General features: G+C 46.5%; 7 non-coding genes across 7 annotated transcripts; all 7 read right to left on the reverse strand.

Annotated features, from left to right (window-relative positions):
* Positions 1 to 5,905: 5,905 nt before the first annotated feature.
* Positions 5,906 to 5,976, reverse strand: trnag-gcc (transfer RNA glycine (anticodon GCC)). The gene has a single exon. It is a non-coding gene; the product is annotated as a tRNA-Gly (tRNA).
* A 1,461-nt stretch (positions 5,977 to 7,437) lies between these two features.
* Positions 7,438 to 7,508, reverse strand: trnag-gcc (transfer RNA glycine (anticodon GCC)). The gene has a single exon. It is a non-coding gene; the product is annotated as a tRNA-Gly (tRNA).
* Positions 7,509 to 8,971: 1,463 nt separating this feature from the next.
* On the reverse strand, positions 8,972 to 9,042 carry trnag-gcc (transfer RNA glycine (anticodon GCC)). The gene has a single exon. It is a non-coding gene; the product is annotated as a tRNA-Gly (tRNA).
* Positions 9,043 to 10,504: 1,462 nt separating this feature from the next.
* trnag-gcc (transfer RNA glycine (anticodon GCC)) lies at positions 10,505 to 10,575 on the reverse strand. Its single transcript has one exon. It is a non-coding gene; the product is annotated as a tRNA-Gly (tRNA).
* Positions 10,576 to 12,037: 1,462 nt separating this feature from the next.
* On the reverse strand, positions 12,038 to 12,108 carry trnag-gcc (transfer RNA glycine (anticodon GCC)). The gene has a single exon. It is a non-coding gene; the product is annotated as a tRNA-Gly (tRNA).
* A 1,463-nt stretch (positions 12,109 to 13,571) lies between these two features.
* On the reverse strand, positions 13,572 to 13,642 carry trnag-gcc (transfer RNA glycine (anticodon GCC)). The gene has a single exon. It is a non-coding gene; the product is annotated as a tRNA-Gly (tRNA).
* Positions 13,643 to 16,639: 2,997 nt separating this feature from the next.
* Positions 16,640 to 16,710, reverse strand: trnag-gcc (transfer RNA glycine (anticodon GCC)). Its single transcript has one exon. It is a non-coding gene; the product is annotated as a tRNA-Gly (tRNA).
* Positions 16,711 to 17,234: the final 524 nt, after the last annotated feature.

The raw sequence follows: 17,234 nt of genomic DNA on the forward strand, positions 1-17,234 counted from the left end.
TTTCATCTGAAATTTTAGTTACATCATAGCAATTAAAATCTAAAATACATTTTTCAGAAAATAGACTTTTTCCAATGTAATTTATCAAAGAACAATTGCCCCAAAACTAGTTCTACATTACTGGTGGGAAATTAACATACTGAATCTTGCCTGCCAAAGGACATGTTTTTATAAGCCAATACACTTGAGACTCTACTGACTTTTGGAATGTTTTGCTAATCATCTTGAACTATATGGTTTGTGAAACAAAGCCCCCCCACCCCACCTTCAAAAAGGTAGACTTTACCGATTGGGCCCTGGCTGCAATTGTAAATGCAGCTGTTAGATTAGATTAGATTCCCTACAGTGTGGAAGCAGGCCCTTCGGCCCAACAAGCCCACACTGCCCCTTGAAGCATCCCACCCTGACCCATCCCCCTATAACCCACAGCTCCCTGAACACTACGGGCAATTTAGTATGGCTGATCCACCTCGCCTGCACATCTTTGGACTGTGGGAGAAAACCCAAGCAGACACGGGGTGAATGTGCAAACTCTGCACAGACATTTACCTGAGGCTGGAATTGAACCCGGGTCCCTGGCGCTGTGAGGCTGCAGTGCTAAACACTGAGCCACCATGCAATCCTAAAGTAGAAGTGTCCCGTACAGGGATCGAACCTGCAACCTTGTTGTTATTAGCAACATGCTGTAACCAACTGAGCTAACTGGCCAGTTGTAAACAGTTCTTAGCAACCAAGAACATTTGTATCCCCAGCTGTGGTGAAGTCCAGCATGTAAATCAAGTGCAGTGAGGATACTTTTGCTCAATCAAACACAGAACACTGGGGAACCTCACTATGTGTGACAGCATCTGTGGAGAGAAACAGAATTAACATTTTGAATCCAGGATGATTATTCATCATAATTATACTTGCTCTTCTCTTAAGTTTTCCGCCGTTGCGGATCCACCGAGCAAGGACGCCAACTCATTTCATGTGATATTAAGACGTGGATAGCATTACACACATAAATACTGTAGGCACTGACCACATCATATCTGTAACGTTGCATGTGCAGTACCAGAGCTACCCATTCTCCTAATTAGGCTTCCACTGCAATGGCAATGATATTGACCTTATAATATAAAAGAGTGTGCCATCCACAAAGAAAAAACAATCTCGTCAAGCTACTTCCCTTTTACTGTCTCTGATTCTTCAGTAAAATAAGACGAGTAAACCATAATGCCATCAAGCTGCATTTAATAGCCAATGACAGTTCCTTTTGGAAGAACTTGGTTCCAGAATGCCATTACAGCCTTGATAGAAGTATGAACCAAAAGACCGTAAGACGTAGGAGTGGAAGTAAGGCCATTCAGCCCATTGAGTCAACTCCGCCATTTAATCATGGCTGATGGGCATTTCAACTCCACATCCCTGCACTCTCCCCATAGCCCTTGATTCCTTGTGAGATCAAGAATTTATCGATCTCTGCCTTGAAGACTTTAACGTCCCAGCCTCCACTGCACTCCGTGGCAATGAATTCCACAGGCCCACCACACTCTGGCTGAAGAAATGTCTCCTCATTTCCGTTTTAAATTTACCCCCTCTAATTCTAAGGCTGTGCCCACGGGTCCTAGCCTCCCCGCCTAATGGAAACAACTTTCTAGCGTCCACCCTTTCTAAGCCATACATTATCTTGTAAGTTTCTATTAGATCTCCCCTCAACCTTCTAAACTCTAATGAATACAATCCCAGGATCCTCAGACGCTCGTCGTAGATTAAACCCACCATTCCAGGGTTCATCCGTGTGAATCTCCGCTAGACACGGTCCAGCACCAGTATGTCCTTCCTGAGGTGTGGGGCCAAAATTTGCACACAGTATTCTAAATGGGGTCTAACTAGAGCTTTATAAAGCCTCTGAAGCACATCGCTGCTTTTATATTCCAACCCTCTTGAGATAAATGACAACATTACATTCACTTTCTTAATCACGGACACTACTTGCAAGTTAACTTTTAGAGAATCCTGGACCAACACTCCAAGATCCCTTTGTACTTCTGCTTTATGAATTTTCTCACTGTTTAAAAAATAATCCATGCTTGTATAATTTTTTCCAAAGTGCAAAACCTCACATTTGCTCACGTTGAATTTCATCAGCCATTTCCTGGACCACTCTCCTAAACTGTCTAAATCTTTCTGCAGCCTCTCCACCTCCTCAGTACTACCTGCCTATCCACCTCTCTTCGAATCATTGGCAAACTTCGCCAGAATGCCCCCAGTCCCTTCATCCAGATCATAAAGTGAACAGCTGCGGCCCCAACACTGAACCCTGCGGGACACCATTTGTCACCGGTTGCCATTGGAGATGTGCATTGTGGACAGTAAATAGTGTATACCAAATTGAAGGAAGTACAAGTAAATCACTATTTCACCTGCAAAGAGTAGTGAGAGGAGAGGAGATCAAAGAGCAGGTGTTGCATCTCCTGCACTTGCAAGGGAAGTGCCAGGTATTTGGGATGGGTGTTAAGGTGCTGGAATAGTGATCCAGGGCATTGAAGAGGGGCAGGATCCTTTGGAATGCTGAAAGGGAGGGTCGGTGTTGGGAGGCTAGTTTGACAGTTTGTTTGCAACAATCAAGTTTCAAGGTTATTAAAAGCTTGGATGCTGGTTTTAGCAGCAGAGAAGGTGATTGAGAGATTGAGATGGATGATGTTACAACAGTTGATATCAATTGTAGTAGTAATCACTTTTCTGAATGATTCATAAAGCTAAGTACTTTCAAAGTACTTAAGAGGATAAATGTTTGAAGCAAAAAAATCAAGCCATCAAAATCAGGTGCCCAGTGTATCATGCAAGAATTCTAGCAGTGAACTACCCCAATGCAGTATGTGTGGAGAGGCTTTTCTTTTCAATACAACTTTGCCATTGTAGTTCTTTAACTTTTCTAACAATTTGTGCATTTAGTCAATAGTTTTTTTAAAAACAAATTGAACTGGAAGTAGAAGCATTTACTCTTCCTATTGAATTTCAATTTTTGAAACATCTCAAAATATTCTACCTTGTTCTAATCGTGGGAAAATTATTGCAGAAGTAAAATACTTGAAAACCTTACCATTTTGCAAATGAAATTTTTACTCTTTAAAAATTGCGTAGTAATGGGGACAGAAATAAATTAAGACTAAATAGGCAAAGAGAATGGCTTTATTCAAAGCAAAAAAGTAAAGACTCAATGTAAGGCAGGGAGAGCTGTCTTTGAAGTAACAGTTACCTCACCTGATGGAACAGCTGATAATAATCCCTCGAAGTATGGCTTCTGTAACAATGCAGATGTATTTAAAAACAACAAAGGGTGTTTCATAGGTTTATTTGCAAGACAATCAGAGAACTGTGTAACAAAGCTGACTTTGTATAATTGATATCCAGCAGACGTAAAGCTCAAGATTCTGTCAACTAATGAGATGACTCAAAAGGAATTTAGTCACCAGAACATAGATGCAGCTTATGGTCTGGAGGGAGTAGTGTGGAGAGAGAAATTTAAAAAGCGCAAGTTTGATGCCATCTGGAGGTGGTTATGCTTTGCCAAGCCTAGCCATTTCGTTGTTTATAGGGAGATCAGATAAAATAATATTTAAAGGATCAAAAGGAATTTCAGGGAATATTCAGGGAATATCATTCTTAACATTATCATTTTTGAAAAATTCCACAAACAAAAAAAGGACAATACTGCATTATTCATATTAAAATTATATTTACACAGCATTTACACTGCAGACACAACCCATTTTCCCATACAGGTCGGCACCACTGGTAATTTCAATAAATATCACATTGGCGATCTGTGCAAGCCCAAGCCATTTATACACAATACTCTTGTTGACTAGGAAATGATTTCAAGTCTTCCAAATAGCAGGCATAAGTTCTAGCATCAGTTTAGAGATGCCAGAAGCACTCTCAGAACTTAAACAAAGATGAACTCACTCCCACCACACAGACCTGGCTCCCAACAATGAATTTTTTTTTGCACATGGTCGTGGGAGTGCTTTCCTACATCAGTAACATACTATAAATGCAAATTGTTGTAGTTAATTTTCTGGAGGAAGCCCTGTCAAATTTCTTTCAGTCTGGGGTCGTTTTAGTTCTCACAAAAGTGGTGCTTTTCTGACAGAGGCTGACTCTCTCCGTGACTCCCTTGTTCGCTCCACACTCCCCTCCAACCCCACCACACCCAGCACCTTCCCCTGCAACCGCAGGAAGTGCTACACTTGCCCTCACACCTCCTCCCTCACCCCCGTCCCAGGCCGCAAGATGACTTTCCATATGAAGCAGAGGTTCACCTGCACATCTGCCAATGTGGTATATTGCATCTATTGTACCCTGTGTGGCTTCCTCTACATTGGGGAAACCAAGCGGAAGCTTGGGGACCGCTTTGCACAACACCTCCGCTCGGTTCGCAATAAACAACTGCACCTCCCAGTCGCGAACCATTTTAACTCCCCCTCCCATTCTTTAGACGACATGTCCATCATGGGCCTCCTGCAGTGCCACAATGATGCCACCCGAAGGTTGAAGGAACAGCAACTCATATTCCACTTGGGAACCCTGCAGCCCAATGGTATCAATGCGGACTTCACAAGCTTCAAAATCTCCCCTTCCCCCACCGCATCCCAAAACCAGCCCAGTTCATCCCCTCCCCCAACTGCATCCCAAAACCAGCCCAGCCTGTCTCTGCTTCCCTAACCTGTTCTTCCTCTCACCCATCCCTTCCTCCCACCTCAAGCCGCACCTCCATTTCCTACCTACGAACCTCATCCCACCTCCTTGACCTGTCCGTCTTCCCTGGACTGACCTATCCCCTCCCTACCTCCTCACCTATATTCTCCTCTCTACCTATCTTCTTTTCTCTCCATCTTTGGCCCACCTTCCCCTCTCTCCCTATTTATTCCAGTTACCTCTCCCCATCCCCCTCTCTGATGAAGGGTCTAGGCCCGAAACGTCAGCTTTTGTGCTCCTGAGATGCTGCTGGGCCTGCTGTGTTCATCCAGCCTCACATTTTATTATCTTGAATTAACAAATGAATTTCTGCTTTTGCTTTGCGGCCGACGTTCAACTGATATCAACACTGCCACTTTTGACTTGACAACTAACAAACCCCTGTCAGAATTTGAGAGTCTTCTTGCCCATTGTTTGCCCTACCGTGATACCGCTGCTGACTGTGGTTAGCAGCTTTGGCCGAATTACGCTCGACCTGCAATTGGAAGATGTCAAGCATTTACCGTCCAGAGTGGAAGGTGTTGGACTGCTGCACATCACCATTAGGGACTTCGGCCTTGAGGAGCTGCAAATGCATTCCCTCATGTGACAGTGACGCTTGGCCTTTCCCAGCAACATAAGACACCACTCGCGCAACACAGGTGGGAAGCTTTCAATTTACTCTGGAAAAACACAAAGTGTGAACTCCCCAGCACACCCCCAATTCCGCTGGAACTGGTGGCCTCCTGTCATTCAGATTTGATTTCCAATTGCATTGTTGTTATCGACCAGACCTTGCCTGAACGATACGTTATTGCAGTCTCGCAAATTCCTTATGGACGTCAATTCATGCCGACATAGGAGTAGATCACTTAAAGGATCGTTACGCATGCAAGTGTGCCAAGTGATTCGAATTCAGCAGTGGAAAATGAGTCATGTCATGAAAGTAGACGTCTTGCGAATGCTGACCAACGAAGCTGACGACGGCGAGAGAGATGAAAGGCTGAGCGTCTTATTTCAAGAGCATTCTCAGTATTTGTCGGTTTCTAAGTGCTGAAGTAAAACGACTCAACCTTGTGGCACCAGGTGTAAGCTAAAAAGTTGCAAAGCAAAACCAGGCCACAAACGCGGCCCGATTCGGTAGAAAGGAGACTTCAACAAATAGCACCAAACAACAAGATGCATTGGCCGGGAATCGAACCCGGGCCTCCCGCGTGGCAGGCGAGAATTCTACCACTGAACCACCAATGCTACCAGGCACGTGCGCTCCTCATTACATCTATTTGAACACGTGACAACACGTCTCTCCACACCACTGACAGTTCCCTCAGTTTCTTCTTTCTCGACCTCGCTTCCACTACACTTCATCACCATGATCACTGCACTACAATTTCACCTCTCATACACCTCTCCACCATACCAGCGTTAACAACTTCCCGCCTTCCTCAACTCTCTGCACCCCTCTACAGCCCACATTAAAACTCTTTCAAATCAACTTTCCACCATAACCACACCTACGCTTCCCCACGCTTTACGCTGCCTCCACTCAATTCTCCTTTCGCTACTCTCTTCCTATTTTCCCATCGCTTCAAAACATCGCAATCAACTTTACATCAACATCGCTTTTCAATCCATTCACATGCTTTCTCCACACTTCTGACAAATTCCATGCATCACCTGCTATTTCCCACTTCAGCTTCTCGCTGCTAAAACACCACGCCTCCGTCACACAGACACCCTACTGCTTCTTTTCACTTCAACCCTTCCGCATTTCACCTCTCTTTGTCAAGGCAAAAGGGGACCATGAATTCCACATCGGTGGACATTCACCACATGGAACAAGGATGAATTCACAAATGAATTCTGCTTTTGCTTCGCGGCCGACTTTCAACTGATATCAACACTGCCACTTTTGACTTTACAACTAAAAAACCCCTGTCAGAATTTGAGAGTCTTCTTGCCCATCGTTTGCCCTACCGTGATACCGCTGCTGACTCTGGTTAGCAGCTTTGGCCGAAATACTCTCCCCCTGCTATTGGAAGATGTAAGGCATTTCCCGTCCTGAGTGGAAGTTGTTGGACTGCTGCACATCACCATAAGGGACTTCTGCCTTGAGGAGCTGCAAATGCATTCCCTCATGTGACAGTGACGCTTGGTCTTTCCCAGCAACATAAGACACCTCTCGCGCAACACAGGTGGGAAGCTTTCAACTTACTCTGGAAAAACACAGTGTGAACTCCCCAGCACACCCCCCAATTACGCTGGAACTGGTGGCCTCCTGTCATTCAGATTTGATTTCCAATTGCATTGTTGTTACCGTCCAGACCTTGCCTGAACGATACGTTATTGCAGTCTCGCAAATTCCTTGTGGACGTCAATTCATGCCGACATAGGAGTAGATCACTTAAAGGATCGTTACGCATGCAAGTGTGCCAAGTGATTCGAATTCAGCAGTGGAAAATGAGTCATGTCATGAAAGTAGACGTCTTGCGAATGCTGACCAACGAAGCTGACGACGGCGAGAGAGATGAAAGGCTGAGCGTCTTATTTCAAGAGCATTCTCAGTATTTGTCGGTTTCTAAGTGCTGAAGAAAAACGACTCAACCTTGTGGCACCAGGTGTAAGCTAAAAAGTTGCAAAGCAAAACCAGGCCACAAACGCGGCCCGATTCGGTAGAAAGGAGACTTCAACAAATAGCACCAAACAACAAGATGCATTGGCCGGGAATCGAACCCGGGCCTCCCGCGTGGCAGGCGAGAATTCTACCACTGAACCACCAATGCTACCAGGCACGTGCGCTCCTCATTACATCTATTTGAACACGTGACAACACGTCTCTCCACACCACTGACAGTTCCCTCAGTTTCTTCTTTCTCGACCTCGCTTCCACTACACTTCATCACCATGATCACTGCACTACAATTTCACCTCTCATACACCTCTCCACCATACCAGCGTTAACAACTTCCCGCCTTCCTCAACTCTCTGCACCCCTCGACAGCCCACATTAAAACTCTTTCAAATCAACTTTCCACCATAACCACACCTACGCTTCCCCACGCTTTACGCTGCCTCCACTCAATTCTCCTTTCGCTACTCTCTTCCTATTTTCCCATCGCTTCAAAACATCGCAATCAACGTTTCATCAACATCGCTTTTCAATCCATTCGCATGCTTTCTCCACACTTCTGACAAATTCCATGCATCACCTGCTATTTCCCACTTCAGCTTCTCGCTGCTAAAACACCACGCCTCCGTCACACAGACACCCTACTGCTTCTTTTCACGTCAACCCTTCCGCATTGCACCTCTCATTGTCAAGGCAAAAGGGGACCATGACTTCCACATCGGTGGACATTCACCACATGGAACAAGGATGAATTCACAAATGAATTCTGCTTTTGCTTCGCGGCCGACTTTCAACTGATATCAACACTGCCACTTTTGACTTTACAACTAAAAAACCCCTGTCAGAATTTCAGAGTCTTCTTGCCCATCGTTTGCCCTACCGTGATACCGCTGCTGACTGTGGTTAGCAGCTTTGGCCGAAATACTCTCGCCCTGATATTGGAAGATGTGAGGCATTTCCCGTCCTGAGTGGAAGTTGTTGGACTGCTGCACATCACCATTAGGGACTTCTGCCTTGAGCAGCTGCAAATGCATTCCCTCATGTGACAGTGACGCTTGGCCTTTCCAAGCCACATAAGACACCTCTCGCGCAACACAGGTGGGAAGCTTTCAATTTACTCTGGAAAAACACAAAGTGTGAACTCCCCAGCACACCCCCCAATTCCGCTGGAACTGGTGGCCTCCTGTCATTCAGATTTGATTTCCAATTGCATCGTTGTTATCGTCCAGACCTTGCCTGAACGATACGTTATTGTAGTCTCGCAAATTCCTTGTGGACGTCAATTCATGCCGACATAGGAGTAGATCACTTAAAGGATCGTTACGCATGCAAGTGTGCCAAGTGATTCGAATTCAACAGTGGAAAATGAGTCATGTCATGAAAGTAGACGTCTTGCGAATGCTGACCAACGAAGCTGACGACGGCGAGAGAGATGAAAGGCTGAGCGTCTTATTTTCAAGAGCATTCTCAGTATTTGTCGGTTTCTAAGTGCTGAAGAAAAACGACTCAACCTTGTGGCACCAGGTGTAAGCTAAAAAGTTGCAAAGCAAAACCAGGCCACAAACGCGGCACGATTCGGTAGAAAGGAGACTTCAACAAACAGCACAAACAACAAGCGGCATTGGCCGGGAATGGAACCCGGGCCTCCCGCGTGGCAGGCGAGAATTCTACCACTGAACCACCAAAGCCAGCAATGACGCGCGCTCCTCATTACATCTATTTGAAGACGTGACAACACGTCTCTTCACACCACTGACAGTTCCCTCACCTTCATCTTTCTCGACCTCGCTTCCACTGCACTTCATCACCATGATCACTGCACTACAATTTCACCTCTCATACACCTCTCCACCATACCAGCGTTAACAACTTCCCGCCTTCCTCAACTCTCTGCACCCCTCTACAGCCCACATTAAAACTCTTTCAAATCAACTTTCCACCATAACCACACCAACGCTTCCCCACGCTTTACGCTGCCTCCACTCAATTCTCCTTTCGCTACTCTCTTCCTATTTTCCCATCGCTTCAAAACATCGCAATCAACTTTACATCAACATCGCTTTTCAATCCATTCACATGCTTTCTCCACACTTCTGACAAATTCCATGCATCACCTGCTATTTCCCACTTCAGCTTCTCGCTGCTAAAACACCACGCCTCCGTCACCCAGACACCCTACTGCTTCTTTTCACTTCAACCCTTCCGCATTTCACCTCTCTTTGTCAAGGCAAAAGGGGACCATGAATCCCACATCGGTGGACATTCACCACATGGAACAAGGATGAATTCACAAATGAATTCTGCTTTTGCTTCGCGGCCGACTTTCAACTGATATCAACACTGCCACTTTTGACTTTACAACTAAAAAACCCCTGTCAGAATTTGAGAGTCTTCTTGCCCATCGTTTGCCCTACCGTGATACCGCTGCTGCCTGTGGTTAGCAGCTTTGGCCAAAATACTCTCGCCCTGCTATTGGAAGATGTCAGGCATTTCCCGTCCTGAGTGGAAGTTGTTGGACTGCTGCACATCACCATAAGGGACTTCTGCCTTGAGGAGCTGCAAATGCATTCCCTCATGTGACAGTGACGCTTGGTCTTTCCCAGCAACATAAGAAACCTCTCGCGCAACACAGGTGGGAAGCTTTCAACTTACTCTGGAAAAACACAGGGTGTGAACTCCCCAGCACACCCCCCAATTACGCTGGAACTGGTGGCCTCCTGTCATTCAGATTTGATTTCCAATTGCATTGTTGTCATCGTCCAGACCTTGCCTGAACGATACGTTATTGCAGTCTCGCAAATTCCTTATGGACGTCAATTCATGACGACATAGGAGTAGATCACTTGAAGGATCGTTACGCATGCAAGTGTGCCAAGTGATTCGAATTCAGCAGTGGAAAATGAGTCATGTCATGAAAGTAGACGTCTTGCGAATGCTGACCAACGAAGCTGACGACGGCGAGAGAGATGAAAGGCTGAGCGTCTTATTTCAAGCGCATTCTCAGTATTTGTCGGTTTCTAAGTGCTGAAGAAAAACGACTCAACCTTGTGGCACCAGGTGTAAGCTAAAAAGTTGCAAAGCAAAACCAGGCCACAAACGCGGCACGATTCGGTAGAAAGGAGACTTCAACAAACAGCACAAACAACAAGATGCATTGGCCGGGAATGGAACCCGGGCCTCCCGCGTGGCAGGCGAGAATTCTACCACTGAACCACCAAAGCCAGCAATGACGCGCGCTCCTCATTACATCTATTTGAAGACGTGACAACACGTCTCTTCACACCACTGACAGTTCCCTCACCTTCATCTTTCTCGACCTCGCTTCCACTACACTTCATCACCATGATCACTGCACTACAATTTCACCTCTCATACACCTCTCCACCATACCAGCGTTAACAACTTCCCGCCTTCCTCAACTCTCTGCACCCCTCTACAGCCCACATTAAAACTCTTTCAAATCAACTTTCCACCATAACCACACCTACGCTTCCCCACGCTTTACGCTGCCTCCACTCAATTCTCCTTTCGCTACTCTCTTCCTATTTTCCCATCGCTTCAAAACATCGCAATCAACTTTACATCAACATCGCTTTTCAATCCATTCACATGCTTTCTCCACACTTCTGACAAATTCCATGCATCACCTGCTATTTCCCACTTCAGCTTCTCGCTGCTAAAACACCACGCCTCCGTCACACAGACACCCTACTGCTTCTTTTCACTTCAACCCTTCCGCATTTCACCTCTCTTTGTCAAGGCAAAAGGGGACCATGAATCCCACATCGGTGGACATTCACCACATGGAACAAGGATGAATTCACAAATGAATTCTGCTTTTGCTTCGCGGCCGACTTTCAACTGATATCAACACTGCCACTTTTGACTTTACAACTAAAAAACCCCTGTCAGAATTTGAGAGTCTTCTTGCCCATCGTTTGCCCTACCGTGATACCGCTGCTGCCTGTGGTTAGCAGCTTTGGCCAAAATACTCTCGCCCTGCTATTGGAAGATGTCAGGCATTTCCCGTCCTGAGTGGAAGTTGTTGGACTGCTGCACATCACCATAAGGGACTTCTGCCTTGAGGAGCTGCAAATGCATTCCCTCATGTGACAGTGACGCTTGGTCTTTCCCAGCAACATAAGAAACCTCTCGCGCAACACAGGTGGGAAGCTTTCAACTTACTCTGGAAAAACACAGGGTGTGAACTCCCCAGCACACCCCCCAATTACGCTGGAACTGGTGGCCTCCTGTCATTCAGATTTGATTTCCAATTGCATTGTTGTCATCGTCCAGACCTTGCCTGAACGATACGTTATTGCAGTCTCGCAAATTCCTTATGGACGTCAATTCATGACGACATAGGAGTAGATCACTTGAAGGATCGTTACGCATGCAAGTGTGCCAAGTGATTCGAATTCAGCAGTGGAAAATGAGTCATGTCATGAAAGTAGACGTCTTGCGAATGCTGACCAACGAAGCTGACGACGGCGAGAGAGATGAAAGGCTGAGCGTCTTATTTCAAGCGCATTCTCAGTATTTGTCGGTTTCTAAGTGCTGAAGAAAAACGACTCAACCTTGTGGCACCAGGTGTAAGCTAAAAAGTTGCAAAGCAAAACCAGGCCACAAACGCGGCACGATTCGGTAGAAAGGAGACTTCAACAAACAGCACAAACAACAAGATGCATTGGCCGGGAATGGAACCCGGGCCTCCCGCGTGGCAGGCGAGAATTCTACCACTGAACCACCAAAGCCAGCAATGACGCGCGCTCCTCATTACATCTATTTGAAGACGTGACAACACGTCTCTTCACACCACTGACAGTTCCCTCACCTTCATCTTTCTCGACCTCGCTTCCACTACACTTCATCACCATGATCACTGCACTACAATTTCACCTCTCATACACCTCTCCACCATACCAGCGTTAACAACTTCCCGCCTTCCTCAACTCTCTGCACCCCTCTACAGCCCACATTAAAACTCTTTCAAATCAACTTTCCACCATAACCACACCTACGCTTCCCCACGCTTTACGCTGCCTCCACTCAATTCTCCTTTCGCTACTCTCTTCCTATTTTCCCATCGCTTCAAAACATCGCAATCAACTTTACATCAACATCGCTTTTCAATCCATTCACATGCTTTCTCCACACTTCTGACAAATTCCATGCATCACCTGCTATTTCCCACTTCAGCTTCTCGCTGCTAAAACACCACTCCTCCGTCACCCAGACACCCTACTGCTTCTTTTCACTTCAACCCTTCCGCATTTCACCTCTCTTTGTCAAGGCAAAAGGGGACCATGAATTCCACATCGGTGGACATTCACCACATGGAACAAGGATGAATTCACAAATGAATTCTGCTTTTGCTTCGCGGCCGACTTTCAACTGATATCAACACTGCCACTTTTGACTTTACAACTAAAAAACCCCTGTCAGAATTTGAGAGTCTTCTTGCCCATCGTTTGCCCTACCGTGATACCGCTGCTGCCTGTGGTTAGCAGCTTTGGCCAAAATACTCTCGCCCTGCTATTGGAAGATGTCAGGCATTTCCCGTCCTGAGTGGAAGTTGTTGGACTGCTGCACATCACCATAAGGGACTTCTGCCTTGAGGAGCTGCAAATGCATTCCCTCATGTGACAGTGACGCTTGGTCTTTCCCAGCAACATAAGAAACCTCTCGCGCAACACAGGTGGGAAGCTTTCAACTTACTCTGGAAAAACACAGGGTGTGAACTCCCCAGCACACCCCCCAATTACGCTGGAACTGGTGGCCTCCTGTCATTCAGATTTGATTTCCAATTGCATTGTTGTCATCGTCCAGACCTTGCCTGAACGATACGTTATTGCAGTCTCGCAAATTCCTTATGGACGTCAATTCATGACGACATAGGAGTAGATCACTTGAAGGATCGTTACGCATGCAAGTGTGCCAAGTGATTCGAATTCAGCAGTGGAAAATGAGTCATGTCATGAAAGTAGACGTCTTGCGAATGCTGACCAACGAAGCTGACGACGGCGAGAGAGATGAAAGGCTGAGCGTCTTATTTCAAGAGCATTCTCAGTATTTGTCGGTTTCTAAGTGCTGAAGAAAAACGACTCAACCTTGTGGCACCAGGTGTAAGCTAAAAAGTTGCAAAGCAAAACCAGGCCACAAACGCGGCCCGATTCGGTAGAAAGGAGACTTCAACAAATAGCACCAAACAACAAGATGCATTGGCCGGGAATCGAACCCGGGCCTCCCGCGTGGCAGGCGAGAATTCTACCACTGAACCACCAATGCTACCAGGCACGTGCGCTCCTCATTACATCTATTTGAACACGTGACAACACGTCTCTCCACACCACTGACAGTTCCCTCAGTTTCTTCTTTCTCGACCTCGCTTCCACTACACTTCATCACCATGATCACTGCACTACAATTTCACCTCTCATACACCTCTCCACCATACCAGCGTTAACAACTTCCCGCCTTCCTCAACTCTCTGCACCCCTCGACAGCGCACATTAAAACTCTTTCAAATCAACTTTCCACCATAACCACACCTACGCTTCCCCACGCTTTACGCTGCCTCCACTCAATTCTCCTTTCGCTACTCTCTTCCTATTTTCCCATCGCTTCAAAACATCGCAATCAACGTTTCATCAACATCGCTTTTCAATCCATTCGCATGCTTTCTCCACACTTCTGACAAATTCCATGCATCACCTGCTATTTCCCACTTCAGCTTCTCGCTGCTAAAACACCACGCCTCCGTCACCCAGACACCCGACTGCTTCTTTTCACGTCAACCCTTCCGCATTGCACCTCTCATTGTCAAGGCAAAAGGGGACCATGAATTCCACATCGGTGGACATTCACCACATGGAACAAGGATGAATTCACAAATGAATTCTGCTTTTGCTTCGCGGCCGACTTTCAACTGATATCAACACTGCCACTTTTGACTTTACAACTAAAAAACCCCTGTCAGAATTTGAGAGTCTTCTTGCCCATCGTTTGCCCTACCGTGATACCGCTGCTGACTGTGGTTAGCAGCTTTGGCCGAAATACTCTCGCCCTGATATTGGAAGATGTGAGGCATTTCCCGTCCTGAGTGGAAGTTGTTGGACTGCTGCACATCACCATTAGGGACTTCTGCCTTGAGCAGCTGCAAATGCATTCCCTCATGTGACAGTGACGCTTGGCCTTTCCAAGCCACATAAGACACCTCTCGCGCAACACAGGTGGGAAGCTTTCAACTTACTCTGGAAAAACACAAAGTGTGAACTCCCCAGCACACCCCCCAATTCCGCTGGAACTGGTGGCCTCCTGTCATTCAGATTTGATTTCCAATTGCATCGTTGTTATCGTCCAGACCTTGCCTGAACGATACGTTATTGTAGTCTCGCAAATTCCTTGTGGACGTCAATTCATGCCGACATAGGAGTAGATCACTTAAAGGATCGTTACGCATGCAAGTGTGCCAAGTGATTCGAATTCAACAGTGGAAAATGAGTCATGTCATGAAAGTAGACGTCTTGCGAATGCTGACCAACGAAGCTGACGACGGCGAGAGAGATGAAAGGCTGAGCGTCTTATTTTCAAGAGCATTCTCAGTATTTGTCGGTTTCTAAGTGCTGAAGAAAAACGACTCAACCTTGTGGCACCAGGTGTAAGCTAAAAAGTTGCAAAGCAAAACCAGGCCACAAACGCGGCACGATTCGGTAGAAAGGAGACTTCAACAAACAGCACAAACAACAAGCGGCATTGGCCGGGTATGGAACCCGGGGCTCCAGCGTGGCAGGCGAGAATTCTATCACTGAACCACCAAAGCCAGCAATGACGCGCGCTCCTCATTACATCTATTTGAAGACGTGACAACACGTCTCTTCACACCACTGACAGTTCCCTCACCTTCATCTTTCTCGACCTCGCTTCCACTGCACTTCATCACCATGATCACTGCACTACAATTTCACCTCTCATACACCTCTCCACCATACCAGCGTTAACAACTTCCCGCCTTCCTCAACTCTCTGCACCCCTCTACAGCCCACATTAAAACTCTTTCAAATCAACTTTCCACCATAACCACACCAACGCTTCCCCACGCTTTACGCTGCCTCCACTCAATTCTCCTTTCGCTACTCTCTTCCTATTTTCCCATCGCTTCAAAACATCGCAATCAACTTTACATCAACATCGCTTTTCAATCCATTCACATGCTTTCTCCACACTTCTGACAAATTCCATGCATCACCTGCTATTTCCCACTTCAGCTTCTCGCTGCTAAAACACCACGCCTCCGTCACCCAGACACCCTACTGCTTCTTTTCACTTCAACCCTTCCGCATTTCACCTCTCTTTGTCAAGGCAAAAGGGGACCATGAATCCCACATCGGTGGACATTCACCACATGGAACAAGGATGAATTCACAAATGAATTCTGCTTTTGCTTCGCGGCCGACTTTCAACTGATATCAACACTGCCACTTTTGACTTTACAACTAAAAAACCCCTGTCAGAATTTGAGAGTCTTCTTGCCCATCGTTTGCCCTACCGTGATACCGCTGCTGACTGTGGTTAGCAGCTTTGGCCAAAATACTCTCGCCCTGCTATTGGAAGATATCAGGCATTTCCCGTCCTGAGTGGAAGTTGTTGGACTGCTGCACATCACCATAAGGGACTTCTGCCTTGAGGAGCTGCAAATGCATTCCCTCATGTGACAGTGACGCTTGGTCTTTCCCAGCAACATAAGAAACCTCTCGCGCAACACAGGTGGGAAGCTTTCAACTTACTCTGGAAAAACACAGGGTGTGAACTCCCCAGCACACCCCCCAATTACGCTGGAACTGGTGGCCTCCTGTCATTCAGATTTGATTTCCAATTGCATTGTTGTCATCGTCCAGACCTTGCCTGAACGATACGTTATTGCAGTCTCGCAAATTCCTTATGGACGTCAATTCATGACGACATAGGAGTAGATCACTTGAAGGATCGTTACGCATGCAAGTGTGCCAAGTGATTCGAATTCAGCAGTGGAAAATGAGTCATGTCATGAAAGTAGACGTCTTGCGAATGCTGACCAACGAAGCTGACGACGGCGAGAGAGATGAAAGGCTGAGCGTCTTATTTCAAGAGCATTCTCAGTATTTGTCGGTTTCTAAGTGCTGAAGAAAAACGACTCAACCTTGTGGCACCAGGTGTAAGCTAAAAAGTTGCAAAGCAAAACCAGGCCACAAACGCGGCACGATTCGGTAGAAAGGAGACTTCAACAAACAGCACCAAACAACAAGATGCATTGGCCGGGAATCGAACCCGGGGCTCCCGCGTGGCAGGCGAGAATTCTACCACTGAACCACCAATGCTACCAGGCACGTGCGCTCCTCATTACATCTATTTGAACACGTGACAACACGTCTCTCCACACCACTGACAGTTCCCTCAGTTTCTTCTTTCTCGACCTCGCTTCCACTACACTTCATCACCATGATCACTGCACTACAATTTCACCTCTCATACACCTCTCCACCATACCAGCGTTAACAACTTCCCGCCTTCATCAACTCTCTGCACCCCTCGACAGCGCACATTAAAACTCTTTCAAATCAACTTTCCACCATAACCACACCTACGCTTCCCCACGCTTTACGCTGCCTCCACTCAATTCTCCTTTCGCTACTCTCTTCCTATTTTCCCATCGCTTCAAAAGATCGCAATCAACGTTTCATCAACATCGCTTTTCAATCCATTCGCATGCTTTCTCCACACTTCTGACAAATTCCATGCATCACCTGCTATTTCCCACTTCAGCTTCTCGCTGCTAAAACACCACGCCTCCGTCACCCAGACACCCTACTGCTTCTTTTCACGTCAACCCTTCCGCATTGCA

Source organism: Stegostoma tigrinum, chromosome 1 (genome assembly GCF_030684315.1).
Source record: "Stegostoma tigrinum isolate sSteTig4 chromosome 1, sSteTig4.hap1, whole genome shotgun sequence".
Lineage (NCBI taxonomy): Eukaryota > Metazoa > Chordata > Chondrichthyes > Orectolobiformes > Stegostomatidae > Stegostoma > Stegostoma tigrinum.